The sequence below is a fragment of the Plectrocnemia conspersa genome, unplaced genomic scaffold (assembly GCF_051122295.1).
Source record: "Plectrocnemia conspersa isolate PC_06_02 unplaced genomic scaffold, ASM5112229v1 ptg000001l, whole genome shotgun sequence".
NCBI classification, from domain to species: Eukaryota; Metazoa; Arthropoda; class Insecta; order Trichoptera; family Polycentropodidae; genus Plectrocnemia; species Plectrocnemia conspersa.
This window is the reverse complement of record NW_028277165.1, coordinates 26,637,118-26,655,956: the sequence shown is the minus strand read 5'-3', so window position 1 is coordinate 26,655,956 and position 18,839 is coordinate 26,637,118. Positions and strand designations below refer to the sequence as shown.

Genomic DNA, 18,839 nt, shown 5'->3' with positions numbered 1-18,839 from the left:
TAAGTGATTCGAACTGGACTAGCTCCTCGTAGATGACTTTAAATATATAAGTGTGCAATGTCATCGTATTATGAAGCCGATTGAAGAACCCTTGAGGATCTCTTGAACGGATGAAATATTCTTCCGACAATCGGCCGCAAGGTTACGAACGGTAACTGAACTATTGCGCAAAAAATTAATTGTTTGCTTGTCAAATATATTTTACTTTAAATTCTTAATATTTTTCATCAAATATATTTTACTTAAAAAAAGTAAAAAAATGTGCTATATTTTTGAATTAAAATTATATTGATAACTTTGATAAAAACAGATTTTATTTTTTATATATACTATTGTATATTAACGTATTCTAAATTATGAGATATGATCGAAAATTTTACTGTGCGCTATTTTCCTTTGCGCAATAATCACAGAACCAGCGACGTCATTTCAGCTTTTTTCAGAAGAGGGCAAAAGTTGGCTATTCAGTAGTCGATTTAATTAAGATTCATGGTATTTCATTAAATGACACGCATTTTTCTCCCAAATTTCTCTACCTGCCCTTCTTCTAAATTAAGACTTTTATAACAATATTACGACTTGCAATAAATAAGAATCGCATGACTAAACCGAATTTTGCCCAATAGGTGAACGCAAAAAACAATTATCACTACTCAGAAGTCAAAAATCCACGTCAAAAGCAATAAAATCGTGCCGTCGCCATCGCAGTGGGAACGCTCGTTACCGAGCGTTCCCACTGCAATGGCGCCGACTCGATTTTATTGCTTTTGACGTGAATTTTTGACTTCTGAGAAGTGATAATTGTTTTTGCGCTCTCCTATTGACCAAAATTCGGTTTGAATATATTTTGACTAATACTCTTATATCAAAAGTACGTAGTAATATCGGTAAGGATAGCTATTATATTTTTAAAACAGTGTAAAATCGAAGTATGCGAGATGCAACGTCTGTCTTTTTGTACTTATTCTTCTGCTTATTTGACCTAATAAAAGTACTTAAACTATTCTTAGTTTTAGAAGTTTCATTAGATCATTTAGATTTGGGTTTGAACAGAAAATAGACGTTTCGCAACTGTCAAATTTAATTAAAAGCACCATATTGCTGGCTTAAAGTGTTAAATTGCTTACTCTATAATTGACAATGTTACAGAAGAAACAAAAAACTAAATAGACAACTTGAAAATAGGAAAATAAAACAATATCTGAAATGTTGGTGTTAAATTGAGAATTTTGTTGCTAGCAATTTTTTAGCATGTGTATTTCGATTAAGTAATTTTTTTGCAAATTTAGCAAATTTTCACTTTAAGCCATTGATTTAATTTTACTAGCGCCTATCAGTTAGATTATATTTTTGCTAGTAGAAATATATATCTATCTACTGGTAAAAATGTATTTGGACTTCACTAATAAAAATAAAACCTCACTAAAAAATACACATTCACTGTAAAATTTGTTTAATAATATGTACGTAAATGTAAATATTACTACTATGAAAAGATTTCCTTGCATCTGCCAGATAAATTATAGTTTCTTTGGTAAAAATATATATCTAACAGTAATATTGTATTCCGATATGATATCACTGAAATTACATATTTTAAAAAATATTTTCAGGATAGATTCCATACTGTTTTTTTTTTTTATATTTTTATTGAAAAATAACCCGCGTATTTTAGATTTAAAATTAGAGACGTCATTTTAGATTTTTTTCAGAGATTTGGTCAGTCAGTGCTATTATTTTTTAATGTTTCGATTGAATTCGGATTCGTAGTATTTCATTAAATGACATACATTTTTTTGCCCAAATTTAAATCCTCCTGCTCCCCCCAAATATACCGAACCATTACGAACTCTTTACGATCGCACAATAATTCGAGAATAACTGAATTAAATAATTTTAGCAGAAAATGTCATTAAGTTTCTTAAAAAAAATCATACTGATCTACCTTTTGTGTAATAAACTTTTAATAAAAAAAGTAAATTATTTACACTTACATTCTAGTTAACATATGTATATGAAATTTTCTTTTTATTTTGACAATTGATATTGTTTTCAACAATTAATAAGCTACAATATATTTAGTTGCAGTTTTTAATTTTCAAACTGTGATGAACAACCCTCAATATTTTTAGTTAAATTATCCTGTGAAGAATTTAGAACACAAATGATCCTAATGTTTATTTCCTGGATCTTATTGATTCATAGTGATTTGACTTTAAGCGGATCAATTCGCAATTCGTGACTTGGCCTTGACAATCAATAACTCAAAAGAGCAGATGTTCGATGTGACAGGAATTGAATTTTATATTGCAATGTCACGAGCGCAGAATCAAAAATATGTGCTGAGAGATGAAAATATTTCACACGAAAAATTATTTATATATATAATAATGTATGCAACATTGTAAAACTGTAATGTAACACTATAACAAAAAATAATTTTAATCTAAAGAAAGCATACAACCCTTTATTTAACATCGATCACATAGATTTCGATTCCCATGATTCAATTCGATACAGCTTTACAGATATTTGTCAATACGATTGCGTCTTTTTTTTCTTTTTTTAAGCCTTATAAATTGCTCTATTTATGTCAATAAATACTTGCTGTATCTAAGCTAAATGAAAGTGCCAAATTCTAGTGATGCGAATAATGCTTCGTCGATATTGTTCAGAAGGCATTCCAGCTCATAAATCTCGCCGCTTTCGATAAAATACATAATCCATGCTGCTGCAGCATCGGATGCTGCATCTCACGAATATAATCGTTATCCGCCGTGATTAATGTAATATCTGCTTTACCGTTGCGGCCACCAAGCTATCCGTTCCTAAGTCCAAGCTAATCGGGTCGAGATGACTTCCCATGATCGGTCAGTGTGTCTCGCCGTCCGCCTACCACCATATCGTGACCTTCTTACGGACCATGACCATAAAACCCTAATCCCGTGCCATTCAATAAGCATACGATAACGAATAACGTGTCATGTAGCAGTGGCAGCACATTGTGTGCAACAATATGAAATTTATGCATTTTCAAATGGCACACATGTCGAAGGCACCAGCATTGTGTCTGAACATAAATTTTGAAGTAATGTTCGAATTGTTAAGCGCGGTAATAAAAATTCCAATCGAGCTTCATTCATATTTTACCTCATTTTTAAACATATATAAGTATTGTTTTTGAAGAAACGTATTTGACTTCACTAATTAAAAGAGCAATTAAATGTCATTTAATCATATACTTTAAATCGCAAACTGCGACTGTGTTTTTTTTTATATACAATAGTAGCAATGTAATAAATAATATTTATAAAAAATATATACTAATATATATATATACAAAACAACATTTCCATAATTATTTTTCTTTTAATTAGTTTATCTTTATATTTTTTTTTTATTTAAATACTTTTGCAAAATATTTTGATCTAATATATTTTATTACATGTAAATAATTATTCTAAAGTCAATTTCACTTTCACTTATAAAAATATTTCTGCTAGTTAAATGAAATATATATGTACATACATATATATATTTTAACTTGAATATTAAACAATTTTATAATGGCGAATATTACACTATTTTAAATAATATTTTAGTGTTATCTAACTAAAAATATATTAAGAATTATCCAAAATACAATTATATATAAAAAGGATAAAAGTCTGTTAAACGAAAATCAATTATTGTAGTATTGTAAAAATCTTTTATCATCGATACGATACCAATTCACGTTTAACGTTCAACTCACGTATTCCTTTTCCCGAGCATTCACAAAAAATATTGTGAAACGTATTGCATCTTCGCCCAAAGGTGTGTAAACAAGTCCAACACGCTGCAGCCAAAGTTAAAAGAAAAAAACATCAAAAGCACTCCAAACCGCCATAAATTATTACCTTATACAAATATGGATAAATATAATTTAATGCTCACCCTAATCCCATATAATATTTATGATATATGCCCACGCCTTCTCACTACTAAAACTCAGCGGTATCGATAGCCTCGTTATGCATCACGAGATATTGCATTTTCTTATCCCGGCGAAAATAGCAGTACTTTGAGACGTTATCTGATGGGATATTTTGGTCACTGTGTCGCGGCCGAGCATTGTTGTTCGGATGATCGATTCTAATCTCACATTATTGGACGTCTCCATTGTGGTTAAGCAGGTGGAAAAAAGGTAATGACCTAGGATTAATATGAGGCCTTCGATTGTTCCTTTGTAATTTGAGAGCTTTTATAAAATGCCTTCTGAGTAGCCATGCACATGAAAGCTACGTTTTTTTACACATTGATGCTTTAGAAAATCTTTACATTGTGTTTTGATTGATACATTGAATTAAGAATCGATATCAAAGTATCACTAGAGCAATTCAAAGTAGCTTGAATGATGTGTAACAGAAGCTCAAAATTAAAATGGCATGATTTTTTTCAATCAAATTTTCTTTATATTTAATATAAATTACAATGAACTAATAGCAATGCTTATTAATTTTTAATTATTATCTCATTTTTAAATAAGCAGTATTTTTTTATTAAGCATATTATTATAATTGTATATGCGATATAAATATTTTTATTAATTTTTAACGTAAATAAAAATGTAACTGTCATTCAGTTAAAATTACGTCATCACGCTTAGCTAAATTTGTGTCATCTAAACCGTAATACAATAACAGAAAACGATCACCAAAATTTACACAAAAACACCACACAGGAAATTTTCGAAAACTAAAGAAAAAGTACGTTAATTGCCGAAAGTTAACCGTATATGAGTTAACCGCTGCTCTTTGCGCATTTTACTTTTTGATGCCGTAATTTTGAGCGAAAATTCGCACGTCTCGTCATAAACGCCTAGTAATTGCTGTGTTACTTTTTTTTTGTCTGTGTTGTTACTATTTCATTTTTCTCGGTTATCTCATTGTGAAACCGTCGCGTATCGCAAATTGCCCCGGGCGTGGGTAATGTGTGAAAAATGGTTAGAGCGACGTATCAAATACAGTCGGTTTTTCTTTTCACACACACATATTTTTTCTGTTGCCTTTTTGTAACGGTAATGTATCGCACTATTCAATCGCAATCGTGTGTATTATATGGTCTTAAGACACGTAACAGGTGTATATGACTTCGTATTAATTTAATTGAGGTGTGTTATATTTTAAAATACTTACATATGCGATGGTAAGATTCTGAAACAAAGTAAAAACAAATTATTAGTATTTTATTTTTGCTAAAAACAATAGGCTAATTGTAACATATCATATTGTATGTATTTATAAATACAGAAAAATAGATGTACAATACAATAATAGCTCGTGCTTAAATACGGTGCATGGTGAAATAAACGTATGTTTGATCGCTAACGGTTATATTTTTAGTTATATGTTATTACAAAACCATAGATGCATACAGTAGTGTAAGTTATATAATTTTATAAAAATGTATTTTAAGGAAAAATATTAAAACTGTATTTAATTGAACTGTCGGTAAAATGTTAAAATGCCATTCTTATAAAAGAAACACGTGTTTTATCTAACAGTGAAGGGCTTATAGTTATATAACAAACTATATATGACAATAAAGCCAAAGTATATGTTCTTTTAATATGTAATATAAGTTACATTTAAAATGTACCTTAAAATATAAATATAAAATATTTGTATAGTATATATTAATTAACTAAAACTAAAGTTTTTCATATGAATTATTTATATTATATTATTACAAACTTTTATTTAATATTGTATTGTTGTATTTTATAGAAACAGACAATTTTAAATCTGTCTAATTGATTACGACACATAGATATGATTATCGAATTAGACAATCATCCAAAGCTTTTGATAAAGTTTGCTATGCTTTGACTTAAAATAATGTGGTTTTTAATTATAAATAATCATACTTTTTTAATCGTCAATATTATGTTTAACATAAAAAACTTAAGTCATATGAATACATTTTAAATCAGGAATTCCTCAAGGTTTTAATTTATATTTGATAATGATATTACAAAAGTTATTCTTAGTTCTAAATTTTCACTGATAACCTTTGATTGTAAATTACTATAAATCGATGATTAAAACCTACATTTGTCGTAATTCATAAAATTTATCATCAAAGAATATCATTGCATGACATATTGGATAACAATCTGCTAAATCAAACAGAAATGGTAACCGATTTGGATGACTACGAAATTCAGCTGCATATAGAAAACATATGCAGTAAATCAACATTTTTTTGCGAATAATTATGGAGCTCAAGGGCACTGTGTGTCTTGTATAATCAACTATTGAGCAGTACCCTTAAGCATGCTTCTCTGGTCTGTTTGCCAAATAATTCAGCCTATTCTCCGCTTAATAGAAAATGATTTTTTTAATGTTATCCAATTTTACTTCTGACAAAATTCTTACAAGGTATGCTGGAATATGATTACCTTGAGTCGCGTCGACATGTCAACTTAGAAAAGCACTTCTATTAAAAAATATACACAATTCGAAAATTCTGAAAATTTTTTGTGTGTCATCTAGCGATTGCATTCCCGAGTATTGTCCCGAGGAGCGTTCTCAAGCGTTGACGTCTTGGCCGCAACGGACAAGAATAAGGAACGCGATCACGACTCTCTATGGCATAGTTTCTTAACCGGTGGTCCGCGAAGACTTTTTATTTAAAATTAATTTTACTGATTTTACAGTTGATTTTGTAAGAAAATTAATTTCACATCAGGTAGTCCTATTTTTATTATTTCGATAAACAATCGAATTTTATGCTGTATTTTATGGATTTTTAAATTATATTTCATGTTACTGACTGTTTTAAACTACTTAAATATGGTTATATCAGCATACTGTGTTGCAAAATTAGTTGTTTTGAATGAAAAATCAAATATATAAATATTTATTATTTTATTCCAATGTTGATGGTCCGCAAAATATTTTTTGATTTTTTTGCTGGTCCATGGATGTAAAAAGGTTAAGAAACTATGTTCTATGGCACACTACAGATAGCAGCCGAATGTCTGATTGCTGGGTTGTCGACACCGCCCCCTTGCAACTTTAAGAAATGCTTTATTTAGAAGTTCAATAAATTGTATCCCAACGTTCCTAGCAAGGCAATAGTTTATAAAAATGGATACGGTCCGTACTTTTTCTTGTAGAGATATTTAAGAATGAATTCTGTTTAACAACAAGAGGTACTTCACTTTACTCAGATTCCAGACAAAGTGTAAAGCCATATTCAAAGACACTACGAACAAGCTATCGTACAGAACGCGAATTGCCAAATAAATATTAGCTTGAAAAACAGCAATTTATTATAAATTTTTTCAACATTTTTAAATCAGAATTTACCAATATTTATTAATCCATTGCATCATTAATAATTCAAGTACATTTTTTTGTAATGGTACAAATTTAATGTACCTATTGACAAAGCTGTTGCAATTTAAGAGTACCTCTTACAATTTTTTTTTAAAGTAAAGATACTAGCTTATAGTTGATGTTTCTTAAATATCAAAATCCTTGAGAAAATTTTCTCAAAGTTTTATCATTTATTAGATACATGATGTTTAGCAAAGTTTTGTCGTGCTCTACAGCGGCGCACGACACATCGTTAACGTCAAAGTCGGATTCGCCTTAAATTCACTTTTATATGCGCTTAGACTACCGGATAATGTGCCGATATTGAGATGAGGTACTGATATGGTTAAGTTTTGAGACGAGGCGCTCACGACATCATAACGGTTAAATTTTGCGACCGGCGTGGTTAATAAAACGTTGTTAATGTGCAAATGTCACCGCGTATTTATTATTAAATTTATGTAACATAGCTGTAATAAAATAAAAGCATAATTTTATTACAGTATTTTAGGTTCAGAAACAAACCCATAAATATATTATTTTAATAAAAAATGATTTGATTATAAAAAATGCTCTCAAAAATGTATCTCAAATTCTTCGAGATCTTCTCAAATCATTAATTTTGCAATCTAATCATATCTAATGAAAATTTATTTCATCGCAACTTACTACTCAACTCTCAGCAATTAGCATAAATCGACGTTGGCAATTTGCCACCGTCCCTTAGATTTATGGACGGATCGCGTGCTCGCCGGGTGTCCATTATTTCGATTTACCATTAATACCGCTCGTGTACTGGGCAAAGTGCCGCTAATACAATGGCGATACTCCCTCGATCTCGATGGCTACCGTTTCGTTGCAATTAACATCTGTAAGGCGTGATGGAGTGCTACCGCGGGGCGGATTCCTCGGCGTCTAATAAAGAAATAATCTCGCGGCGGGGAACGTGCCTCGCGCTCGCGTTTTAACCTCTCCGATCGAATAATGCCTAGGCTAAGTGATTTGAGCCATTTGTTATGTGGGCTGGAATGGGAATTGATTCTTAGTGGTTTTGCTATTTTATTATATAACGGATAATCGGTGGTTGATATAAATATAATATCATCTTGCCGTTACTGTTAAATAAATTTAATAAAAAAATAATATATTTGCCTATATAAATTCAGGATGATTTAACCTAAAATTTATTTATAGCATCCATTGATATTTTTTTATAATTTAAATCAAAACACACACATTGCATATTTTTATATAATTTAAAATATACTGTAAAACAATTTTAATATTTTCAGAAAAATATTTTTTCTTTCGCAGATTTTTTTTTTATATAGCTTTGCTTTTTAAATATCGCATTTTGATAAAATTGTCATATTTTTATGATTGATTAAGAGCTATGCTAAAAAATAAATAAAAAAGCTTTTTATATTAGATATGCATTTTTAAAGTAGAAACTAAGTCTTACAGTATAAAAATTGCTTATTATTTTTGCTATCGTATATGTTTTTCTGAATATAATCGTCTTTAACGTTTTTACAACTAGTTGTGATTAACTAATTTACACTCACATTAGGTGCAGATTTAAAATATATTTTCAGATTATTTTATAGCGCATCTCGTTTTCTTTTAAATACGACTGTATTTAACAACTAAATAAATCGCACACTAAAAAAAAAACGACGAAAAATTCAGGCTGTAAAATTTTAGCAATACTTTAAAATGCGCAATGTGCCTATCTCATCTAATTAAATATTGTCTTAAATGAATCTAATATGTTACCTGCTTATGTTCGATTTAATTAAAAAATAATGCACAGTAATCATAAATTAATTCCCTTTTTGTTTTATATTTCACTTATTTTTATTGTCTTGTATTCTTATATGTACATATTTGCTAACTTTAAAATGCTGTTTGTGTACTTAACAACCTTTTTATATACACATCAACCGAACGACTCTAAACATTCCCATACACGTGATTTTTTGTGTTACTCTATTATTCAAAATGTCTAATTTTAAACATAAGTTAGCATATAAGTATTGCAATATCTTAAGTGCAGTTATTAAGCTTTCCCGTAGTTTTATCTTTAATCACTTTAATGCTATATGCAATATTTCAATAATACTTAAAATTCAAAGTCATATACGTTTTCAATATGTAATAAATAAATGGGTTATAAACATTCACATACATATAACATTTTTTTTGTAATTCCATGTATTTAAAAAATGTATCAAAAGCTTAATTTTAAATCTTCTAAATAAGTTAAGACACTAGTATTGCAGTTTTTCAAATGCAGTTTTGAAACTTTGCTCTAGTCCACGTGAACTTTAATATATTTTAATAATTTAGTACGATATTAAAAGTAATATATTTGTTTATATAAAATATTAAAAGGTATTTTTCTACCTAACACTAAATATCTCAATTCAGTATTTCTTACATCAGATCTTAAACATGCTTTCAGCATTTTATTACTTGCAAATTTTAATATATTTCTAAGATATATTATATTTATTGCTAATAGCGTTATTTAATACTTATTTTAATTTATTCCATGCAATTTAATCACATAATCCATCAATCTGACGCGAAACCCATAACCCATCATATTACATCAATCGATTATTGGATGCATATTTTTTACACATGATTCATTCCCGTTCGATCCCATCATTTATATACAAATAGCAACCATCCGGCAATTAATATAGCGGACAGGTTCAACATTCTCTGCTACCTTGCCTATCCAACGTTTCATAATCGCTGCAATATATGCGAATCGATATATCAGTAGCCGCGTTCATTTAATATCATCGTAAATCGTACCGAGAAATCTCACACACGAGCCTGCTACCTCACCCTGCAGAAACAAGAAGCTTTATTCTATATTTTCAAAGATGCTTATCTCGGCGAAAATACATCGCTAACTGTCGCATTGTTCGCGTTAATATCTTTATTCTGAAGCTAAAGATCGCATCTTATGGCGCTGCCAATGAAGCTATTTAAATGTGCATCGATTTGCTTTGACTTTGCATAATGGTCTGGTCATTGAGACGTTTCGAACAACGTGCTTTACTCGAGTATTGAATAGCGGCCGTTATTTCACCTCTTAAATGAAGTGGGCGTTGATTAACTAGCAGCGTTTTCAGTTGTTATTTTTTTTTAAATTGTTGCTGTTCGACCTAATTCTTGGAGCTCGTCCTCCCACAATTGTACAGGATTGCATGGGTATAACTGTTTTGTTTTTCATGCGTGTCCGAAATGGTCAATGGTCATACTCGTCAGACAGTGATACTAAAGGCAAAAACTACATTCTTTAAACATGAATTATAGTCGTTGCGGATGGTTGTTTGTTATTGTGGACATGTAATTGGATGTTCATTTAAAAATAATTGTCTTCCAAAGAGTTGATATTATATATAAGGAATGATACGGTTCTTTATTTAATTATTATGATACTATGCTTATAAAACATCAATTAGATTTTTACATGAAAATATATTTGATTTATGTACTATACATTAGCAATTTTTTAAAAGAGTTTCTGGGACGTTTTAAAATTATCCTAATAACGCAAGTGGCTGCGGCATGGTACGAGCCTTCCAATTATTATAATAATAATTCACAGTCCACTTTCACTGCCAAAATGGAAAATTGGCGCATGCAACCTTTGCATGCAAAAGAGATCGCTCACCTTCCGGGGACGTCCCGAAAATATTTTTCGACCCGCAATCACGTACGCATAAATCTTTTCATGTGAAAATTGCCTTTAATCTTTTCAGAGCCAATTACCTAGGATATTGGTTATTATTTTGCCCGATTCGCTCACGACTTTGCAGCATTGTTTGTTTAATCTCGCTGAGGAGTGATGGTCGTTTCCGTTCCGAGGAGCATATATCTGAGGAAACCGATCTAGGGCCGTTAAAGCGTATTAGACACGCTTAAATATTTATAGAGAGGAAAAAGTGAGCGGTATGAAAGTCCTTGTACCATGGTAATAAAACGTACAGAAAACTGTTCTTGTTGGCCTATTAAAAAGCTTGTTTATACTAAGGTATGTGCAATATAAAAGTAGATGAACTGCAAATAATGTTTTTATATTTAATTTAAATACTTTACAGATTTTCTTTGATAGACAAATATTTTTTATGATTAGGGGAATATTTTTATAAAGCATGACAAATTATTAAAATGGAATTAATTGTGTTTTATAAGTATAGCAATATTTTTTTAATCTTGCTAGCAATATTACTCTTGACTAAATACAACCCTGTATAATATTTTATTAAATCATATATTTTTTTATAAGTAAGTCATCATTGCAATTACTACTAGTCGTTATAATCGCATAACGACGCTATTGAAGAGCTTTTCTCGTGACGCCGCTAGAAAATGGCAACACTTTCGCAAAAAGCTCACTCGTCAGATCGAATTGCAGATAGGCGCCGGTTAATGCTTTAAAGCTCGAGTCGCCCCCGGCTCGTGTCTTATTATCCGCCAATGAGCGAAACTAAAGCTCGCCTTTAAAAAAGAGTAAATAATAATAATCGTCCATCATCATATTCTATAATCATAACTAGCATACCCAATATCTAAATGGTGTATCGTATGTTTGCTTTCGTTCTTTGTTTGCTCCTCTTGGGGGTAATTTTTATTGCTTTTCTTCGACCGGCTCAATAATAAAGCTTTATCTGGGAAAAACAAATGTTTGCCGGAGCTTTCGTATAACAATAGAGGCGCTCGTCAAATAAGTTAATGTTTGATCTATGATTCTCGAGGGCCTCTTCGATCGGCGCTGACCCTCGACAATGAGCAGGTTGGTCCAACTTTGACGATATTCGTCGCGTCATTACTGAGACGCACCTGGTCGGTTGTGTGTTGAAAGACGATATCTTCGCAAACACACTCGAGATATACCGCGATGTTTCCATTGGACGGATGTTGAGGTTTGATCGCATTCCGTGCGACAGGTCGTATGTTAACTTGAACGAGTCACCGCTATTTAACAGAGCGTCAAACTTTCGGTTTTCTCGATTGCTCAAGAAACCATGAATTGTTATATGAATGCAATTTAATGTATTGCGTAATAAATAACGAATAAAATTATATGGCAATCAATTAGCTTAATTGTATAGCTGTATATAAAAAAAATACATCAGCATCATGTGTATGTATAAAATAATACATTCGATACGTACGTTTATTCCCATTACTGGTTCGCGTGCGTTACATTGCATTATTTATTCAATTTACGGGACAGTGAAACAATCACCTGTTACAGAGTTCACTTCATGTTGAACCCGCGGCGAGCTTTACACTACCGCTACAGCGATGCCGACTTTATATTTGAATAAACGCGATCGTGTGCCATACATTCAGCTCATATCGGACATAGTATGAGAAAATGATATCGAGACCGTCCATCAGCCGCGAATGTAAATAAATCATTGAATCGCTCTTCAAAACTCGCTCGGTTGTCGAACGTTTAATGGGCGCAATTAAAATATTTCATTTGCTGCGAGGAAATTCGATCGGCACGACGCGTAATGATACGCTCGCGCCGGGGGAGGTTCGTAATTGCGAAACATGCGTATGTCGGGATACTTTTTATGGCTTTGAAATCAAAGAGGGAGGTATTGAACACGATTTTTGGCGAAAAACGTTAATGTTTTATACGAAACGAGCTCTTGTATGGAGATCGATGCGTGGAGATATCGACGCGCGGGTAGCGCGAAACCCTATACTTTTTCACACAATTTTGAAATATCATATTTAAATTTAAATCTATAGCATTGCCTCTTATTCATGTACCTATATAAATTTATACTTAAATAAAATTATTATTTTATTGCACACTAAATAAATTCGACCTGCACTATAAAAGCTTCATAATTTCAAAGCTTGCGTAACTCGGAACAATTTTTGATCTTCGTAATTAAACATACACAAATATTTTACGAGTTTAAGCAAAAATAAAACATGTTTTATGTGAAACAAGCTTTTGTATGGAGATCGATGCCAAGAGATATCGACGCGCAGTGTAGCGTGAAACCTTATTGTACTTTTTTACATAATATGTAAATATTCCTAGTTATTTGTGTGCTTAAAATTTAATTTGCAAACATTTTGCTTTTAGTATCAAATTGTTTAAGTCTACAAATATGTATAAACAAAATATATTAATAAGTTATTGGGTTTTTTTTATGAAATTCGATCGGCACCTTAAACATTTAAGAGACAGATTTTTGAGTAAAAATCATTTAAAATGTATACTGTCGCAAATCAGCATAATAGTTCATCTCACAATTTGTAATTATTACTATTTATTTATTACGCTTAAATGTTAACAGTAAACTCTCTTCTCATGCGTTTTTTTATTTATTTATTTTAAAAATGTTTTTTTATATGATTTTTTATTGTGAGGCACGGGTGTTTGCTGCTTTATTTACTAAATGGTTTACGAATTGCTTTTTACTAGAAAAGAATATATTTTAATATTTTATTGATTGTCAATAATACATTACGAACATTTTAATGTACAGATATTGTTTCTTCCACACAATAGAACACTAATAGATAAACGCAAATTTTCATTTAAAAAATATTAACAGCGTTTTTTTAGCGGTAATACTGACTAATATTTAAAAGCATTTTATATTTTGTACTGTTTAAATTATGTTTTATCGCCTATCGATGAAATAAGACCACATACTTCAAATTCTTGCTGGAAAGCAGTATCGCATGAATTTGTTACAGTCAGTAAAACCATTAAAGAATCGACAATACGTGCGGAAATCATTACGAAAGGTTTTGATAGCTTTTGTCTCAATGATATCGACGAATTACTCGCAGATAATGCATTAAGTAACGAATACATTAATAATATAAGTTTATATAACGCCAATGAACTGTTGGAAATCTAGTCTTTTTTACTGCACATATAATTCTAAAAGATCAATTTTGCAGTAATTAAAATAGTATGAATTTCTTATTAATATGAATTCTGAACGCGTTTTAAAATTCTTACGATACCTTAGAAATTGTATGTTTGAATATCAAAAACTGCATTAAAAAATTCATCACTGATTAATTCGTTTAAGGGACACAAGTAGAGTCTCCAATTACTCGAACCATCAACTACTCGAGTATGGAATATTAAAATTTTAAAATACTCGAGTACTCGAGTACTTTCGAGTATTTACCAAATGTACCAAAATAGCTATTATTCAAATTCGTGCACATATAAATAAATAAATAAAATACTTAGTATGTTAATTTTTACAATTATTTTAACTTCACGATCATACTTTTTAAAAACAATAATGCAAAAAGTGTCTCGAATTTAATATTACTGCTAATCTTTGGTTTTATTATTTCCATTATGGAAAAAACCCTTTCCGTTGCTGTAGATGTTGGTCTTATTGTCATTAACGCGTTGGATAAGGCTTCTAATTTATATCTGTTCGCTTTTTATAGATATAAAATTTTTTGAACTCTCTTTTTATGTTCTCTTCTTTCATTCCCTTCTCTGCTTTTCTCTTATTTCCTTCGACTATTGTCCAAATAGCATTTTGTAATTCTTCTTGAATATATTTTTTTTCTTAACAATATACAATATTCTACTTTTTCTGATTAATACGAAGAATTTAAATCTATATTCTTCGAAGATGTATTTGGGTGAATCCCTTTCACTCTAGAGCTAAATGGTTCGCAAAGAACTGACTTTACTTTAAATGCCTTTAAAACACACAATTGTTTTGATTTATATTTTAAGCTGAGGGATCAGTATAAACAATTTACAACACTTGACGCTACAACTGCATAGTCATAAAACCTAAATTTTTTTTGTTGATATTTCATATTGTTCATTGCCATAAATTAGATAAGTCGGGACTGTCGAACAGAAAACACAAAAGAAATTTCTCCGTCGTACCCACTAACATAGCCGACGACCGGAACTATGCAACTATGGAACTATGAAAAAATTATACCTGATAGTAACCGCTCTAACTCGGGACTTCGGGCATAAACGCCAAATAAAAACAAGACGTTAACCTTTACCGGACCGAGTTAAAGTTATTTTTGTTTCTGAAATATTTCAAAATTTTTTAATTTCGAGTATTAATCGAGTAATTTTCAAAATACTCGATTATCAAGTACTTGAAAATAGACAAGTATACTCGAGTATCGAGTACTCGATTACTCGAATTGGAGACTCTAGACACAAGTAACTATAATAAAGTGCCGATTTGTGTTAGCAGAACTAAATTATGAAATGTTACTTTTAACTTCAATTAAATGAACAAAATAATTTAAAGGATTTTTTTCTGAAACTTGAATACTCATTTAAATATTTATATTTTAAATCGCTGTTAAAGAATTGACAATGATCACATATATAAAAAAAACACTGCGAATCTACAGTTAATACTTGATCAACATTTTTCAGGGCTACTTTTATATGCCCAAGTATAGTTTAAAATGTATTAAACTTGATTAAAATCAAAGAATCAATACACACACTCGATTCATTAGTTTGTTTATGTGTGTACGCGAGCTTTAATCGAACAGTTGGTACACGTGAGCTATCTCCGATTGGATCTCCAAAGGTCATCACGTATCTAGGTAGCGTTACCAGTAACGTGCGTCTATGTTAAAAATCCGCAAGATGTTGAACGTACGACCGCACAGAACGAGCTTGGGGGAATGCGGCGCGCATTTTAATTATCCGGCTTTATCAAATCGCATTAAAAACGAAACAGAGAACCGAACCGAGCTACCCGCAAAGATAGGGGGCTCGTGATTTCGCATTGATCAGATATGAAATATTTCGCAGCGGACGCAATTAAATTGATCGGGGAGGAGCAAAACAATAAGAACGACTCTCGCTCGTGATGCTCTCGATCGCGCAAGACAAATTGGAATCAATTTATGAGATGCACAGCCGAGATGACCCAAGATGAAATCAATAATTGACGGGTTGAAAAATTGAAAGTTTTTAAGCGGAAAACGGCTGTGTTTTAAGGCTCAATCGGAGTGACTTCCCACGGATGCGAAAGGCACGACCTCAATCGGATCCTCGTCGCCGCCAACGGTGAACACAGACCGTTTGACATTTCTACTTGCAACCTGGATTCGGTTACGTGAGATCCTCGATATGGGCGCTCATTTGCGAGAGAGAATTTATGCATGTATACAAATTCGTGGAATATTTTATTAGTCTAGCTTAAAAAGTTCAGTGTTTTAATTTGGCAATAAAGCTCTTTTTCCTTAAGAGAATTTTTAAAATAAAATATGGATTGTAAATTATCAATAACTAAATTAAAACGCAATTAGATGGTTAAAAATAGTTTAAATTTCCCATATAGACTTATAAAGATTTAAACTGAGATAGCCTACGTGTACTCAGACAGCTAATGAATCGAATGTATTGTGTTTTTTTTTTGCTAAGCCTCAAAGTCCAATCTTGAACCTAGGGTTATCGACAGTCGCACATTCTCGTGTCATTTGTTTTCTCCTTTCGTTTGTGTGCACGACCAGTTTTTCATCCACTCGGTCATCGATGCACAATTGCGCTTCGTCTCTCGCGAAACGAAGGATAAATTGCGTGCTTGCATATTGAATTGATTGATTTTTTTGTAATTGTATTGTATGGTAATAATGCCTTAATGACGGAAAAATATAAAATCGAGATGTATGCGATCGACTTCCAATTATGGAATATTCTCAGGAATGTTTTAAATTTATCTGGTCTGTATTGTGAGGCGAATTGATGTACCCAATCATGTAAATCTTGAAAAAACAATACTGGTTTGTTTTATCAATTATTATTAAGCATATACTGCAAAAAAATGTGAATACTGCGAACATTTACATGATTGAGTATGGTATTTTATAAATATAAATAATGAGAAAATTAAATATTATTGAGCAGAATATAAATACATATATTATTTTAGTTATTTTTTACAAATTATTTGGCATAATTAATTAGGATTCTGATTGAACGTGTCAATTTAGATTATGTATAAAATACAATCAAAATTAAATTAAGTTTTATGTTGAATGATTAAGCAGTTAATAAACTAGAATCATTTTATTATTATTAGTTAATATGTGTTGCTTTTAAAATTTTATTTTAATATAGTAAAGTCTGAGTTACTTGTTACAAAGATATATATTGATAGTACCAATGCTTATGTGTAATACCGTCGATGGTAGTTGAAGGTTAAATGTACTTGAAAAAAAGGTTCTACGTTTCGGAATACATTCTCTAGGGATTCATACATAAGCAAAGAAGCAGAATCATATGTGAGACGATATCGCGAGCGGCAGGTGAAAAGTGTCAAGGATGGAAGAAATCCTGTTGGCAATGCCGATGGTATCTGGATCGCATGCGGGGGACGTTTATGCGCTATTTGTAATAAATTCTTATGTAAATCACCCCTCAGGGGTAAAGTGCTACTGTGCGGTGACACCGCGTCGATAAAACCGTGGGACAGTAATAGGAAAACGGAGCGCAGCAGAGTCCAATTTGAATATTTAACCAGATTTACAACGTGGCAACATATGTGTGATGACATTTCATTATGGGACATGATTAGATGTTGAGGAATCGCGACGGTATAATTAATGGCGATATTTCTCTAAAAAGCTATCAACGATACAAAGTTAATGTGGAAATAAATATACGTTTCATTTTATGAGATTTATTCACATGGAAAATATTTAAATTAATATCATCTTCAAGATGGTAAAGCTTTTATATGATGTTTGATTTCCGCAGAAGATGTTGGAATTAAAAAATCCGTTTCTAATCTTACTATATGCATTAATGTTTATGATCACTGTATTAAAAATTAAATAAAGGTATAAAATAATAATATTCTTTAGAAGTATTTTATATCTTAATTTTTAAATTTTATTTATTATTAGGCATAACTATATCCTGATTAATGCAAAAGTCTCCAATTATGCCTTTCAATGGAAAAGTTGTTACACCATTACGTGTCATTATCTGATCCGAATAAATTGCACGACCATATTGCCCCAGCCGTGTCGCTTTATCTAAGTGGAATTCCAGGAATCTCTGGATCTGGACATGGCCTCTGGTGGCGGCGCAGCATCCCGAAGATTAATCCGAAAGATGCACGAGATGCTGCACGCGTTATTTGCGGAATCTATGATCGCGCCGCATCTCTCGCCACTTTTTAATCATACATCGCACAGCGCGCGGTTGAAATTCTACGAGGTATTGACAATCGTCGCTTTTTTTTATCCATCTCACGATTCGCACAGAAGTATGCGCTTTTTTCTCCACTCCATGCCCTATTGTTTCATGGAGATTATATCGGCAGATGTATCAGAGTTGTGTGCGCGATCTTATCGCTACGGAATAATAGATTTGAGGTGAAATGCTCCATCTTGTCATCACGGGTCGTGTTTCATTATGCTAAGATGAATAGTCGCATCATC

General features: G+C 31.4%; 2 protein-coding genes across 4 annotated transcripts in view; one reads left to right on the top strand and one right to left on the bottom strand.

The window, feature by feature from the left end:
* The window catches only part of Atg16 (Autophagy-related 16), a 266,491-nt gene that overhangs the window by 112,742 nt on the left and 134,910 nt on the right, over positions 1-18,839 (top strand). The gene's annotated exons all lie outside the window — the stretch shown is intronic.
* The window catches only part of neo (ZP and PAN domain-containing protein neyo), a 116,653-nt gene that overhangs the window by 88,239 nt on the left and 9,575 nt on the right, over positions 1-18,839 (bottom strand). Inside the window, exon 2 of the mRNA XM_088188664.1 lies at positions 5,178-5,195. The gene's annotated coding sequence lies outside the window, so the exon portion shown is untranslated. The remainder of the gene's footprint in view (positions 1-5,177; positions 5,196-18,839) is intronic.